The 16,134-nt window shown below is 39.8% G+C and overlaps 1 long non-coding RNA gene across 1 annotated transcript in view; it reads left to right on the plus strand.

Annotated features, from left to right (window-relative positions):
* LOC311519704 overlaps positions 1–10,901 on the plus strand; it is a 43,726-nt gene extending 32,825 nt beyond the window's left edge. Inside the window, exon 3 of the long non-coding RNA XR_014711354.1 lies at positions 10,498–10,901. This is a non-coding gene — a long non-coding RNA (uncharacterized lncRNA). The remainder of the gene's footprint in view (positions 1–10,497) is intronic.
* The last annotated feature ends 5,233 nt before the right edge of the window (positions 10,902–16,134 follow it).

Here is a 16,134-nt window from a genome sequence, read left to right on the forward strand (position 1 = left end):
TTTAGGTTGTATATTAGGAAAAACCTTTTCACTAGGAGGGTGGTGAAACACTGGAATGCGTTGCCTAGGGAGGTGGTGGAATCTCCTTCCTTAGAAGTTTTTAAGGTCAGGCTTGACAAAGCCCTGGCTGGGGTGATTTAGTTGGGGATTGGTCCTGATTTGAGCAGGGGATTGGACTAGATGACCTCCTGAGGTCCCTTCCAACCCTGATATTCTATGATTCTATGCTCTTCCCCTTCCTTAATAGGTGGACTCAAGGAGATCAATCTTATATACGTGCTTATATACGAATGCACAAAGCCTTGGAAACAAGCAGGGAGAACTGGAGGTCCTGGTGATGTCAAGGAATTATGATGTGATTGGAATAACAGAGACTTGGTGGGATAACTCACATGACTGGAGTACTGTCATGGATGGTTATAAACTGTTCAGGAAGGACAGGCAGGGCAGAAAAGGTGGGGGAGTAGCACTGTATGTAAGGGAGTAGTATGACTGCTCAGAGCTCCGGTACGAAACTGCAGAAAAACCTGAGTGTCTCTGGATTAAGTTTAGAAATGTGAGCAACAAGAGTGATGTAGTGGTGGGAGTCTGCTATAGACCACCGGACCAGGGGGATGAGGTGGATGAGGCTTTCTTCCAGCAGCTCGCGGAAGCTACTAGATTGCACGCCCTGGTTCTCATGGGTGACTTTATTTTTCCTGATATCTCCTGGGAGAGCAATACAGTGGCGCATAGACAATCCAGGAAGTTTTTGGAAATCGTACGGGACAATTTCCTGGTGCAAGTGCTAGAGGAGCCAACTGGGGGGGAGCTTTTCTTGACCTGCTGCTCCCGAACCGGGAAGAATTAGTAGGGGAAGCAAAAGTGGATGGGAATCTGGGAGGCAGTGACCATGAGTTGGTTGAGTTCAGGATCCTGACGCAGGGAAGAAAGGTAAGCAGCAGGATACGGACCCTGGACTTCAGGAAAGCAGACTTCAACTCCCTCAGGGAATGGATGGGTAGGATCCCCTGGGGACTAACATGAAGGGGAAAGGAGTCCAAGAGAGCTGGCTGTATTTCAAGGAATCCCTGTTGAGGTTACAGGGACAAACCATCCCGATGTGTCGAAAGAATAGTAAATATGGCAGGCGACCAGCTTGGCTTAACGGTGAAATCCTAGCGGATCTTAAACATAAAAAAGAAGCTTACAAGAAGTGGAAGGTTGGACATATGACCAGGGAAGAGTATAAAAATATTCCTCAGGCATGTAGGAGTGAAATCAGGAGGGCCAAATCGCACCTGGAGCTGCAGCTAGCGAGAGATGTTAAGAGTAACAAGAAAGGTTTCTTCAGGTATGTTGGCAACAAGAAGAAAGCCAAGGAAAGTGTGGGCCCCTTACTGAATGAGGGAGGCAACCTAGTGACAGAGAATGTGGAAAAAGCTAATGTACTCAATGCTTTTTTTGCCTCGTTCTTCACTAACAAGGTCAGCTCCCAGACTGCTGTGCTGGGCATCACAACATGGGGAATAGATGGCCAGCCCTCTGTGGAGAAAGAGGTGGTTAGGGACTATTTAGAAAAGCTGGATGTGCACAAGTCCATGGGGCCGGATGAGTTGCATCCGAGAGTGCTAAAGTAACTGGCGGCTGTGATTGCAGAGCCATTGGCCATTATCTTTGAAAACTCGTGGAGAACGGGGGAAGTCCCGGATGACTGGAAAAAGGCTAATGTAGTGCCAATCTTTAAAAAAGGGAAGAAGGAAGATCCTGGGAACTACAGGCCAGTCAGCCTCACTTCAGTCCCCGGAGCAGGTCCTCAAAGAATCAATCCTGAAGCACTTACATGAGAGGAAAGTGATCAGGAACAGTCAGCATGGATTCACCAAGGGAAGGTCATGCCTGACTAATCTAATCGCCTTCTATGATGAGATTACTGGTTCTGTGGATGAAGGGAAAGCAGTGGATGTATTGTTTCTTGACTTTAGCAAAGCTTTTGACACTGTCTCCCACAGTATTCTTGTCAGCAAGTTAAAGAAGTACAGGCTGGATGAATGCACTATAAGGTGGGTAGAAAGTTGTCTAGATTGTCGGGATCAACGGGTAGTGATCAATGGCTCCATGTCTAGTTGGCAGCCGGTGTCAAGTGGAGTGCCCCAGGGGTCGATCCTGGGCCCGGTTTTGTTCAATATCTTCATAAATGATCTGGAGAATGGTGTGGATTGCACTCTCAGCAAATTTGCGGATGATACTAAACTGGGAGGAGTGGTAGATACGCTGGAGGGTAGGGATAGGATACAGAGGGACCTGGACAAATTGGAGGATTGGGCCAAAAGAAATCTGATGAGGTTCAATAAGGATAAGTGCAGGGTCCTGCACTTAGGACGGAAGAACCCAATGCACAGCTACAGACTAGGGATCGAATGGCTAGGCAGCAGTTCTGCGGAAAAGGACCTAGGGGTGACAGTGGACAAGAAGCTGGATATGAGTCAGCAGTGTGCCCTTGTTGCCAAGTAGGCCAATGGCATTTTGGGATGTATAAGTAGCATACGAGCATAGCGAGCAGATCGAGGGATGTGATCGTCCCCCTCTATTCGACATTGGTGAGGCCTCATCTGGAGTACTGTGTCCAGTTTTGGGCCCCATACTACAAGAAGGATGTGGATAAATTGGAAAGAGTCCAGCAAAGGGCAACAAAAATGATTAGGGGTCTGGAACACATGACTTATGAGGAGAGGCTGAGGGAACTGGGATTGTTTAGTCTGCAGAAGAGAAGAATGAGGGGGGATTTGATAGCTGCTTTCAACTACCTGAGAGGTGGTTCCAGAGAGGATGGTTCTAGACTATTCCCAGTGGTAGAAGAGGACAGTACAAGGAGTAATGGTCTCAAGTTGCAGTGGGGGAGGTTTAGGTTGGATATTAGGAAAAAAACTTTTTCACTAGGAGGGTGGTGAAACACTGGAATGCGTTGCCTAGGGAGGTGGTGGAATCTCCTTCCTTAGAAGTTTTTAAGGTCAGGCTTGAGAAAGCCCTGGCTGTGATGATTTAATTGAGGATTGGTCCTGCTTTTGAGCAGGGGGTTGGACTAGATGACCTCCTGAGGTTCCTTCCAACCCTGATATTCTATGATTCTATGAATCTTCTTAGCTAAAAGAAAAGTTAAGGGGAGGAATTGATTACAGTCTAAAAGTACCTATATGGGGAACAAATACTTAATAATGGGCTCTTCAATCTAGCAGAGAAAGGTATAACATGATCCAATGCCAGACATTGAAACTAGACCAATACAGAATGGAAATAAGGCACAAATTTTTAACAGTGAGAGTAATTAACCATTGGAACAATTTACATTGGAACAATTTACTGGGTTTGTGGTAGATTCTCCATCACCAACAATTTTTCAATCAAGATTGGATGTTTTTTCTAAATGATGTGGTCTGGGCATTATTTTTGGGAAGTTCTGTGCCCTGTGTTATATAGGAAGTCAGACTAGATGATCACAATGGTCTCTTCTGGCCTTGGAATCTATGAATTTATCTACTAGCTCCTAATGGCGCACCGCTGCATCTCATCACCAAAAGAAACAGGAAAATCATTACACCCATAATGGTAATTGGGCAGGACAGAAGAGAAAATGAAAATGAAAACAGAGTAATTTTTTTTCCATACTTCCCCCCCCCCTCCATTTCTGCTAACAGACCTGAAAGATTTTTTGTTTACAAGAGTGGCAGTTATACACAAGTTCTCTCTGATCCGTGTCATTTTGGAACTTCTGAGCACAACAAAACAGGAACTTTCATATCTTTCATTACACTTAGACATTTTAGGAGAGAAGGACAAAAGGATGATCCCTGTAACATGTTTTTCCGTCATCTGTTGTCCAATTCCTGATAGGCTGAATGGTGACCAAAATACAAAAAAAAAAAAAAAAAGATGTTCCTGTGTGTTAAAATCCTCTTGTGTTTGTGTTTACCTGTAGCCATTTATTTCTCAATAACATTTGTGAAAAAAATAATCTTCAAACCACTCTTAGCTCATGTGTCCACAGACCCTTCGCCTTACTCTGAACCGCTCTTTTCACTTCTGAAGACACAAAAAAACAGTGACAAGAGATAGCATTCACAGTGTATATACAAGGTACTCAACATCTATCCGCATGAAAGTAACAACAGTCAACTCTTAGAATATGAGGTTCTTAGCCTTTTTGGTGCAGGGACAGTGTTTGTGTTATGTGTTTGTACAGTACCTGATCAGGGTTCTGAAGGGCTACTGCAAAATAATAAATAATTCAACGAAATGATAGACTCTTTGTTATCATTCAGAAGTGCCTTTCAAAGGTACCATTGGTGGATGGATTTAGTCACATATATCAGATATCTACAGAGAAGGCCATTGTATAGTAATGGATATTGAAAAAGTGGCAAAGTTACCAAAGAAGGTAGAAAAATATGATAAATGATCCATTACAAAAGAGGTGATTACAAAAGAGCTTGCCTGAGATGAATAAAATTCTAAGAATAAAGTGCTTCAGACTGATTTTCCTCTCACAGTGGTGTAAATTAAGAGCCAGTTACTCTTCTGTAACTCCACTGACTTCAAAACTATTTCAGTGGATTTACAGAGGTTTAATGCTTGTATTAATGAAAAGAATCAGACACTCATGTATCTGTCTATACAGATGGGTATTGTAACAGATTCAAAAACAAGTGCAATCTCTTTCTACTGACACCTGGACCCTCGGATCAAAAAGAAGTAATCCTACCACTTTAACCGAAGGAGATTTTAATTTAGCTGGCAGTATTAACAACTCTGATATTTTCTTTCAGCCTTCCTGCCACTAACAGACCCCTAAGACATAAAGAAAAAAATAAATTTAGTGATCTAGATTTTTCTCTTTATTAACTTTTAAGACTCTTTCCATAAAAATACCATGTTCTCACAAGGAGATATGCATTGTAAACATTAATCAATGTATCCCTGTGAGGTGGCTCCGTGACTTCATTTTACAGATAAAAAAAAATGAAGACAGAGAGGCTAAATGATTTGCTCAAGGCCAGAAAGTGTCAGTGTTAGAGAAAGGAGTAGAACACAGGAGCTTCTGATGCCCTGTCCTATGTTCAGTTTATAAGGCCACATTTTTCTTTTCAAATGGCATTTTTAGAGGGCAAAAGGATAAAATGGGAGATGAGGTTAGCTGCCCTTTTGTGAAAAGTTGTCCAAGTCTTGGAAGCATCATAACTTTCCTTCCAGACTCATCACAAAATGAATGGAGCTCATGCTTACATAAACAGCTATGTTTAATTACAGTTTTCTAGAGTACCAAAACAAATACATAACCTCCATACTCTTAAAAATACAGGATGGATTCTATTAAAAACTTTAACACCCCAGGTAACTCCAATACTACAGTAGTTTCTTATACATATAAGGAGATGGCAGGGTACCTTGGTATTCAGGTGTTTTTTGTTTGTTTTTGTTTTTTATGATAACCACATGTGCATGTGCATTTCCATTTATAATAGAATATATACTATTTATGCAATATTGCACTAAAATCTCATTTGTTTTTAAATTGTTCATTTGCATAGATACCAGATTCCGCTTAATATACCTGCCTTTTCACTAGCACAATTACAGAACATATGATGAATTATCTGCTGACAAGATTTGTTACAGCATTTTTTCTATGTACAATGTAGCTATCATTCATTTTGCACCACCAGATTTCATCAGCTAAGTAATAAATAAAGGACACTGGAATGTTGCCTTAAGAAGAAAACTAAAAATAAATCTGTACTACAGAGATGATAATAAATGTGTTGTTGCCCATTCTTTTTCTAATTAGAAATAATGATCCAATTCTTCAGCTGTGTAATTAGGCAGACTTTCACTGAAATCAATGTCACCAGTTTGATTTACACCAATTGAGGATCTGGCCTGAACAGGTCCAAAATGGAACATTTGGATACAACTCCACTCAAATGTTGACAGTGTTTAGAAATGGATCCCAACTTCCCTGCTGAAGCCTATCTATGTAAAATGAATCTGATCCAAGACTCTTCAAACATTTGGGAATTTGGGGATCATAGCTGAACAATATGGTCCAGACCTGTCTCTAAATTTTAATGCTAGCGTTGCCAGACTGGGGCTATATATGTGCAAAACTAGACCAAAACCAATTAGTTTTCAAGAAACGTGATATAAATTGGGTATTTTTATATCTATCAACACATGCTTTAGGGCTCAATCCTGCAAAGAAATTTTATGCACATACACAATTCCACTGACCTGAAGTTATGGGATTGCATAAGTGTTTGCAGGTTTGGGATTCTTCAGGGGAAATACAGAATTAAATGACACGAGTATGATTGATTGTAGTGGGTAATGTGGACCTGATTCGTATTCACACTATCCCAGTTGCCTTGGACTAACTTACTCCCACATTAAGGCCACTTTACACTATATTAAGCTCAGGGTCGTATAAAGTGGATATAATGTAAATAAGAATCAGGCTGTGCATGCTTTGGCTGTGCGTGAAGCACAGTTCCAATGATCTGTTTATTTCAATGGATAATGTAATGACAGAGGGTAAATAACATCAAAAGATCTGATTTGGCCCCCAGAAAAAAGCAATTTTGATTTAAGAATGAACTTTTGTCTCGATCCATCGCCGGTTCCATTGTTTCCATTGTAGAAGACTCACAGCAGTCTCCACATCACCTGTACTATAATATTTCAGACTTATTTTAAAAGTTCTTGCTTTTGTTGATCTACAGTAAATCAGATCCTTGCTGTTACTTTAATGTAGTTATAATGGTTAATTCCCTTTGAGGGATTTTAGTTGGGAGAAGTCTTTATAATAGAATTTAGGCAATTTAGAACCACACATTAAATACATGATAGACCCTAATGATCTATCATATCATGTCAATCCACAGTATGGACCCATTAAAGTGTTAAGACATAAAAGCATTAGGATCAAGTTATTTCTTTTGTGCAGTAGTTGAATTGCAAATGTTAAAAAATCATCCTTTAAAGGAAAAATATTAACAAAACAGTCTGCAAGTTTCCATTTTAGAGAACATGCTTTTTGTGCTGTAGGGAATGGAAAAAGAAGGGAAAATAATGTCTTTTTTTTCCATTTATTTAACCTAAAATAGCATTTCCAATGATAAAAAATTGCATTAAAAAATCCAAGTCCCACTTTTTTTCTGTGTTTCAAATAAAATAAATTTAAATAAAGCCAGGTTATACATTCCCTGAAAATGGAAAATAGTTTTGTTGGCTCTGCATATTTATATAATAGGAGGCAGTATGTCCAGAGAGTAGAACAAGGAACCTAGATTATGCCAGAAACCTATTTGTGGTCCATTTTTGTGACAGGGTTGCTATGTGACCTTGGACAAGAAACTTAGACTCTGATCCTGCAAACACTTATGCATGTGCTTGTCTTCACTCATGTGAATAGTCTAAGTGATTTAAATAGAACTACTCAAGTAAAATCAAGCATGTGCATGTGTGTATTTGCAGGATCAGTGCCTTAACCTCTCTATGACTGTCTCCTCATCTGTTAAATAAGGATTGTTATATTTACCTATCTCTTGTAAAGTTCATTAAAATTCTCAGATGAAAGATGCTAAAAATCCTGAGAATTATTACATGGAGTTTTATAAAACACTTAGTTGCCTAACTGGAGTGCCATTGACCTCTTTGAGCTGTGCCGATGTACGAGTTGAGAATTTGACCCATTGTGTATTCATACCTGCATTCAATAAAATATAAAACAGAATTAGGATGAAAAACCAAGTTTTTAACTGCTCTGCTTTGCAGTGCGTATAGCTACACAACTAACCAGTATAATTCTCTATCATTCCAAAACACAAAATCCAAAAAAACCTTGCTAGTTGTTAATTCAGGACCACATACAGTCTTTGTTCTATCTACAGAAACTCTATTGACACCAACAGTACAGTTTGTACCCCCAAGAAGACAGGTGAAAAGAGAGTGTGAACGATACAGAATTCTTAGGATTCCTGTAGAGAAGTCCCATTATTATTTGAGTTTTATGAATGAAATGAGGTCTATAGATGTTCAGGATATAGGCTTTTGGGTATGTGTTTATTTTTGCTAACCAGAGTTGACCAACATAGGTAAACAGTAGGAATCTACGGGGGATGATTTTTTGGGGACTGAAAAAGCTTTTGACCTCTTGATTAAAAAAATTACTCACCATTCATTTATATTTGAAAGGTTGTCTCCACAATGAAAAGGGATAGGAAGTAGTTTTTTAATATGAGAGCTGGGGTTAGCCATGATATTTAAAAGTTCCCAGGGCACACAACTTTAACCCACACAGTGGGATGGGTTAATCACTCAAATTCACTTTTCAGTCAGGAGTAGGTGATATAGTGGAGTTTTCCTTTTTCTCCACCCAGACCAAGGAAAGCTCTGACATCCAGCACAAGCAACAAGAACCTCCGCCTTTTACACAAAGATGATTTTAACAGTTCAGTAAGTATTACTGACACACACTCAGGCTAACAGTGGGGTTTGAAGATGGGAGCTTCAGATTTTAAAACACATATCTCTACCACTTGCATTAAAGCACTAGATACACTTGTCTGCAGCCGTAGCAGACTCAAATCTTTTATGTAGACCTACCATTAGAGAAGGACAGATCCTGACCATCACTCATCTCATCTAGGTTACAGCTTTCCTCCATTTAGAGAAGTCTGCACGAAGCATATGAGGACGAAACCAGTGCAAGACCCCCGTTGAATGCCATTTTTGTGACAAAGCCCATTTGGGCTGACAGTGGGGTTTGAATCCGAGATTATGAGAGGCAAAAGCATGAGCCTCTACTGCTTGAATTAAAGGACAAGCCACTAACAGGGATCAAAGATCCATTCTCTCCTATTGTGGATTACATAAGCATTTCACACAAAGACTTGTTAATTATTGGGCTACTTATGGACAATCCTGTCTCAGCTATAAAACATCAGGTTCATTTTCTTATTACCTTTTGCCATAACTAGATTTTCAGACGATAAGATAAATTTACTTAAGTTTGCTTCCCATAAAAGCTATCTGTTATCAGTGGTATTCCTATGAAATAGGTGGGGAAACAGCCTCTTTTATGCAGTTACTGGCTTCGAGTATAGGACTTAGAGTATTTCTATAGACTGAGGTAAGACACTCAAAAATTGGTACACCAAAAAATGAACTCTTCCCATTATGGTTTTAGCAGGGTAAAATGCTTGGGTGTTTTTCAAATGGTCTCTTAGTAGTTTGGATGTGGTTATCACCATTTAAAAGGGATTAATGTCTCTTGCTGGTTTCAGCACAGACCACCCTGAGAAAAGATTATTGTAGTGCAAAATAGTTTAAAGTATTTACGAAGAGTCCACCTCAGTAACAATAGATACCAGTGTTTATGCATTGGGAAAGAATGCCATGTACCCCAGAAATCTACATGTGAATACTTAAGAGCCTAGTAATGAGAACCAAATTGTCTTAAAATGGAAACTTTCATGGTGAGACTTCTAGTGAAACAAATGCCTTGATAATGTGACCAGGATAAGCCCCTTTGATTGGCATATTATGAGCTTTTTACCCATTCTTTTTTCTTTTCTGATTAAGTGATCAGTGATGGCATTTCAAGACACACACAAACTGCAATCGTCACTGAATATTGATTGTAAACCCTAATTTTATGCTCCTCAGATACTAATATTAGTTCTTGAGCCTTGAGATCCTTGGATAAAAAGGTGCCATAGAAATCATAGAAACACAGGTCTGACAGGGACCTCAAGAAATCACATAGTTCCTCCTCCTGCATTGAGGCAGGACCAAGTAAAGCTAGACCATCCCTGATAGATGTTTGTGTAACCTGTTCCTAAAAACCTCATATGAACGGGATTTCACAACCTCCCTAATTAACTTGTTCCAGCTGTATCTTTACAGTTAGAAAGTTTTTTTTTCTAATATATAACCTGAATCTGCCTTGCTGCAAACTAAGCCAATTACTTCCTGGCCTTCCCTTGGTGGATATGGACCACATTGGTCACCACCATCTTTATAATGTCCTTCTACATATTTTAAGATTGTTATGTCCTCCCTCAGTCTTCTCTTCTCTAGAATAAACATGCCAAATTCTTTCAGTCTCAGTTAAAAGGTCAGGTTTTTTAAACATTTTATCATTTTTCTTGCTCTCCTCTGGACTCTCTCCAATTTGTCTACATCTTTCTTCAAGTGTGGCACCCAAAATGAACACAGCAGTTAGCTAAGTTACCTCACCAGTGCCAGGTAGAGTGGAACAATTGTCTCCTATGTCTTACATACAATTGCTGTTAATACATCCCAGAATAACACTTGCCTTATTTGCAAGAACTGGCTAATACTCAATTTCTGATCCACTGTAACTGCCAAATCCTTTCTTACAGCATTTGTGTATTTGACTTGTTCTTCCTAAGTGTATTATTTTGCACTTGCCTTCATTGAATTTCATCTTATTGATTTCAGACCAATTCTCCATTTTATCAAGATCACTGAGTTCTAATCATTGGGCCAGAGTACTTGCAACCCCTGCCAGCTTGGTGTTGTCAGCAAATGCTATAAGCAGACTCTCTACTCCATCATCCAAGTTGTTAATAAAAATATGAAATAGTATCAGATCCAGTACAGACTCCTATGGGACCTCACGTGATATGTCACCCCAATCTGACAGCAAACCACTGCTCATAATAATGCCTTTTTCTTACTGTGATGGACTATGCCCCTATAGTCAGACCTTACACACTAATGTAGTAATTTTTGTACAAAGTATGCCTTGTAAGGTATCATTTGAAAACTCATCGTTTGCTGGTCAGTATTGTCCTGGTAAAATATGTGTGGCAACATTGCATGTGAGGTTATAAGATTCCCAATTATGGTGTTATTAATACATGTTCTATGTACATGAGTTGAGAATTTGACCCATTGTGTATTCATACCTGCATTCAATAAAATATAAAACAAAATTAAGATGAAATTTTGTTTAGGACATACCCTGCCCAAATAGTTATGTCCTAAACAAAGGAATGTGTGCTCTGCTTAATTTGCATTTAAGCAGTAAACAGAGTCATCAAGCAGGAAGGGAAAACAAAGGAACTTCAAACAGATGAAACAACCAGCAGTAAGTATCCTTCCACATAGACTCTTTGGCTCCTGTGTCTCAGTTGAAAATGTTTTTCAAGAGGGGGACTGAAACGATAAAAAGGAAGGACCTCCTGCCCACCTCCATGCAGGCCTCTCTTGCTCCCTGCCCATTGCATTCACTGCACATGAAGAGACAAAGGAAGCAGTTGTTTGACTCTGAGGGAGGGGTCCTAACCTAAGGAGTTTGGTCAGTAAGACTGCTGAAAGCATATGTTAAGAACCTCTGCTTTGATTCTAATATAGTTTATTAAGTTAAAAGAAAAGGAGTCCCTGTGGCACCTTAGAGACTAACCAATTTATTTGAGCATAAGCTTTCATGAGCTACAGTTCACTTAATTGGATGCATACTGTAGCTAACTAAAGCTTATGCTCAAATAAATTGGTTAGTCTCTAAGGTGCCACAGGTACTCCTTTTCTTTTTGCGAATACAGACTGACATGGCTGTTACTCTGAAACCTTTATTAAGTTAGGCATCAGTAAGCATTTTATCTTTATTTTTCTTGTAACCATTTCTGACTTTTATGCCTCATTGCTTGTACTCACTTAAAATCTAACTCTTTGTAGTTAATAAATTTGTTTTATTGTTTTTATCTAATCCAGTGTGTTCAAATTGAAGCATCTGGGTAACTCCATTTGAGGTAACAAGTTGCATGCATATTCTTCACTTACAGGAATACTGTATTTATTATATTTGTACTGTCTAGGAGAGGGTTGGACAGCATGGGACACACATTTCTGTGGTGACAGGTTTCAGAGTGGTAGCCATGTTAGTCTGTATCAGCAGAAAGAATGAGGAGTATTTGTGGCACCTTAGAGACTAACAAATTTATTTGAGCATAAGCTTTCGTGGGCTAAAACCCAATTCATCGGATGCATGCAGTGGGAAATACAGTAGGAAGATATATATATACAGAGAACATGAAAAAGTGGGGATTGCCATACCAGCTCTAACAAGACCAATCAATTAAGATGGGCTATTATCAGCAGGAGAAAAAAAACTTTTGTAGTGATAATTAGGATGGCCCATTTCAAACAGTTGACAAGAAAGTGTGAGTAACAGTAGGGGGAAAATTAGCATGGGGAAATAGTTTGTAGTTAGTGTAATGACTCATTCACTCCCAGTCTTTATTCAAGCCTAATTTAATGGTGTCCAGTTTGCAGATTAATTCCAGTTCTGCTGTTTCTAGTTGGAGTCTGTTTTTGAAGTTTTTTTGTTGAATAATTACGACTTTTAGGTCTGTAACTGAGTGTCCAGGGAGATTGAAGTGTACTTGTGGCACCTTAGAGACTAACAAATTTATTTGAGCATAAGCTTTCATGGGCTAACCTCCCTGGACACTCAATTACAGATTTTAAGGCTGGTAAGAGCCAAGCTTTGGCTTGCTGGCTGCAGCACACACAGAGACGTAGCTGGGAGTGACTTACATGCTGGAGCTATTTGTGAGCAGTCCAGGCTGGAGAATACAGCAGCAAAGCATTGTAAAGGGCATCCCAGGTTACAGGACAGGGGTGACAGAGTTACTCATTAGTCTGGACTGTACACTGGTGTGTCACACTTATATAGTGCTTTTCGCCAATAGAACTCAAAGTGCTTCATAATCTTTTGTAGATATTTATGCTCATGTCATAAATATAAAGGGAAGGGTAAACCCCTTTGAAATCCCTCCTGGCCAGGGGAAAGCTCCTCTCACCTGTAAAGGGTTAAGAAGCTAAAGGTAACCTCGCTGGCACCTGACCAAAATGACCAATGAGGAGACAAGATACTTTCAAAAGCTGGGAGGAGGGAGAGAAACAAAGGGTCTGTGTCTGTCTGTAGTCGTCTTGGCCAGGGACAGAACAGGAATGGAGTCTTAGAACTTTTAGTAAGTAATCTAGCTAGGTATGTGTTAGATTATGATTTCTTTAAATGGCTGAGAAAAGAATTGTGCTGAATAGAATAACTATTTCTGTCTGTGTATCTTTTTTGTAACTTAAGGTTTTGCCTAGAGGGGTTCTCTATGTTTTTGAATCTAATTACCCTGTAAGATATCTACCATCCTGATTTTACAGGGGGGATTTCTTTATTTCTATTTACTTCTATTTTTTATTAAAAGTCTTCTTGTAAAACACTGAATGCTTTTTCATTGTTCTCAGATCCAAGGGTTTGGGTCTGTGGTCACCTATGCAAATGGGTGAGGCTTTTTATCCAACATTTCCCAGGAAAGGGGGGGTGCAAGTGTTGGGAGGATTGTTCATTGTTCTTAAGATCCAAGGGTCTGGGTCTGTAGTCACCTAGGCAAATTGGTGAGGCTTTTTACCAAACCTTGTCCAGGAAGTGGGGTGCAAGGTTTTGGGAAGTATTTTGGGGGGAAGGACGCGTCCAAACAGCTCTTCCCCAGTAACCAGTATTAGTTTGGTGGTGGTAGCGGCCAGTCCAAGGATAACGGATGTAATATTTTGTACCTTGGGGAAGTTTTGACCTAAGCTGGTAAAGATAAGCTTCGGAGGTTTTTCATGCAGGTCCCCACATCTGTACCCTAGAGTTCAGAGTGGGGGAGGAACCTTGACAGCTCACAACCCCTGTGAGGTAGGGGACCATTATTGTTCTTGTTTTGCAGATGGGGAACTAAAGCACAGAGAGGCTAAGTTCCCAAAGTCAAAGAGGAAATCCATGAAAGAGCAGAAGACTGAACTCAAGTCTCCCACATTCTAGATCAGTGCCCTAGCTGTTGGCCCATCCTTCCTGCTTTAGCTTGCTATGAGTACCATTTTCAACTAGTTATGCACCCAATTTATAATAATTTCATCTATTGACTACATTAGACAAATCTTGATCATTATTAATTTTGTGAGGCATTTATTCATTAACACGATACGTATAAGCCATTGATGATAAACAGGTAGCACTTATCAAACAACATGTTAGCTTATATAAAGTTTGACCATGATATGCCATGTTGGCTTCCTGTGTAGAATAATGTAATCAAATATAATGTGTGACTTAGAATTAACTATGAATCAGAGCAGCCCATGCATCAAGACCGGGGGCGGGGGAGGAAAACTCAGAAAGGTCCCTGTCACAGTCATTCTAATCCAGGGGTTTACTGCCCACGTAATATGCACGCATGTTTGGATCACAGATTTGTAGACCCTGATGGATCTACCAGATGACAGGGCTCCTCACAGAGATCTTGTGGCTCTGCACTAACTCTTGGCCCTCCTGCAACTTTCCCTCTCCTCCATCAGCACAGTCTCCAATTCCCCAGCTGGTTACTGTCCTGGAGCCTCTTAAAGTGGTTCCAGAGTGTGGAGGCATTCCATACGCCTGTATTACCTTTTGAGCAGATTTTCCCTTTGACTGACAATGGGATGTGGTTTGGGCTTTCTTCTATGTACTGCCATGCCCCCTCCCAAAGCGCAGTTCAAGAATAGGAAGTTAGGAAAACAGAGACAGTGATCCTTTGCCACCCTGGCAAGGGGAGATCTGCACAGAGAGATCATTGGATCCCTCTCCTTCCCCATTATATATGTTCTGTACCTCAAAATGATCACGTAAGTGAGTAACACTGAAATCTATCACTATGTTCTATAGCCTGGGAATGGAGTCAACTTGGTAATCAGTTTGTGAAAATGAACTGGAAAGAGATTCCAAACTGCTGAAAGATGCATCACTTCAGTCTGTCAGGGATTTTCTAGTTGTAAGCGTTTTATAAGCAGCAAAAAACAGATAACAATGCTGGCCATACTTTATAATACGTAGAAACACAGTAACTTACCAATGCCAAAGACTGAAGGGCAACTTTACACTGAAGTGAAACCACATAAGCAACTGATTTTGCAGCTGCAAACCAGAAGTACAGAACTCTTCCAATTATTCACAGCCATCTTTCCAGGGAGCCACATTGTTTTCATCAGCATGTTCTATAAATTGTCCATTAAGATACAGATACCAATTCAAATGTCGCTCAATGTCCAAATGCTGGAAGCTGACACTTTAGGGCAAGAAACAGTACACACTATCACTAGGCTGAATGAAGATTTTTAGTGTTTTTTTTTATGAAGATTTGTAGTGTTTACAGATCACAGAATGGATACCAAAACGCAAAGGATAAAAATTGTGCCCCAAGGGAGATAGAGTGTAGGTGTTCAGTTCTTTTTTTTTTTCTGGGGTGGTCAAATTAGTGTCATACACAATCACAGTTAAAAGTTTTAAAAGAAGGTAAAGCAGATTTGAGCTTCTAGTTTTTGTTTTGTTTTTTACCTTCCACTGAACTTTATACTTTCTAGCTTCAGGCAATAGAGTGCAACCCAGACTACACAACCTGGTTCCATCTAATTAGAAAGTAGCCAAAGGCTCTTCATCATAATAAAACAGAGGAAAGTTCACTGATAAAACAAGATGGCACATTCAGGTGGAGAACAAGTGCAATGCCTTCAAGGGATTATGCTAATGATTACAATTTGTAACAAGGAACTGGAGAACCCAGAGAGGTTTGGAGTGTGGTGGGCGGTTACAATGACTTTATAACTTTTCCAAAACATTCCACAGAAGAAACAAACCAATCTGCATTTTTTTAAATGCAAAATTTTATCTACCTAAAAATTATTAAAAAAAAAAAAACACAAAAGAACAGCCCCTATTGTGCGAGGTACAAGCCTCTACATCTTATAGCATGAAAAGTAAGATACACAACCCTCTTTGGCACTATAGAAAATAATAGGTTGAGCTCCTTAACTATGCTTTTCGACCTTGAGTTTCGTGATGTAAAGCTCTTTTTAGCTAATCTCAGAGCCTAGTCTCATTCTCTGTATCTCCAGAAACCCAGCCTGTGTGTTTCCTGTCTCTTGAAAGCTCTTGTCTCAACCCCTCTGCCGGCACAACTCTTTGCAGCTTAGCCCTCTTTCTCTCAAATGCAAGGCCCCTCTTTTTCTTTTATTTATTCTCTACATCTCACCATTGCTGTCCACAAGGCTTTACCGACA

Source organism: Lepidochelys olivacea (genome assembly GCF_965140295.1).
Source record: "Lepidochelys olivacea isolate rLepOli2 genome assembly, chromosome: 4".
Lineage (NCBI taxonomy): Eukaryota > Metazoa > Chordata > Testudines > Cheloniidae > Lepidochelys > Lepidochelys olivacea.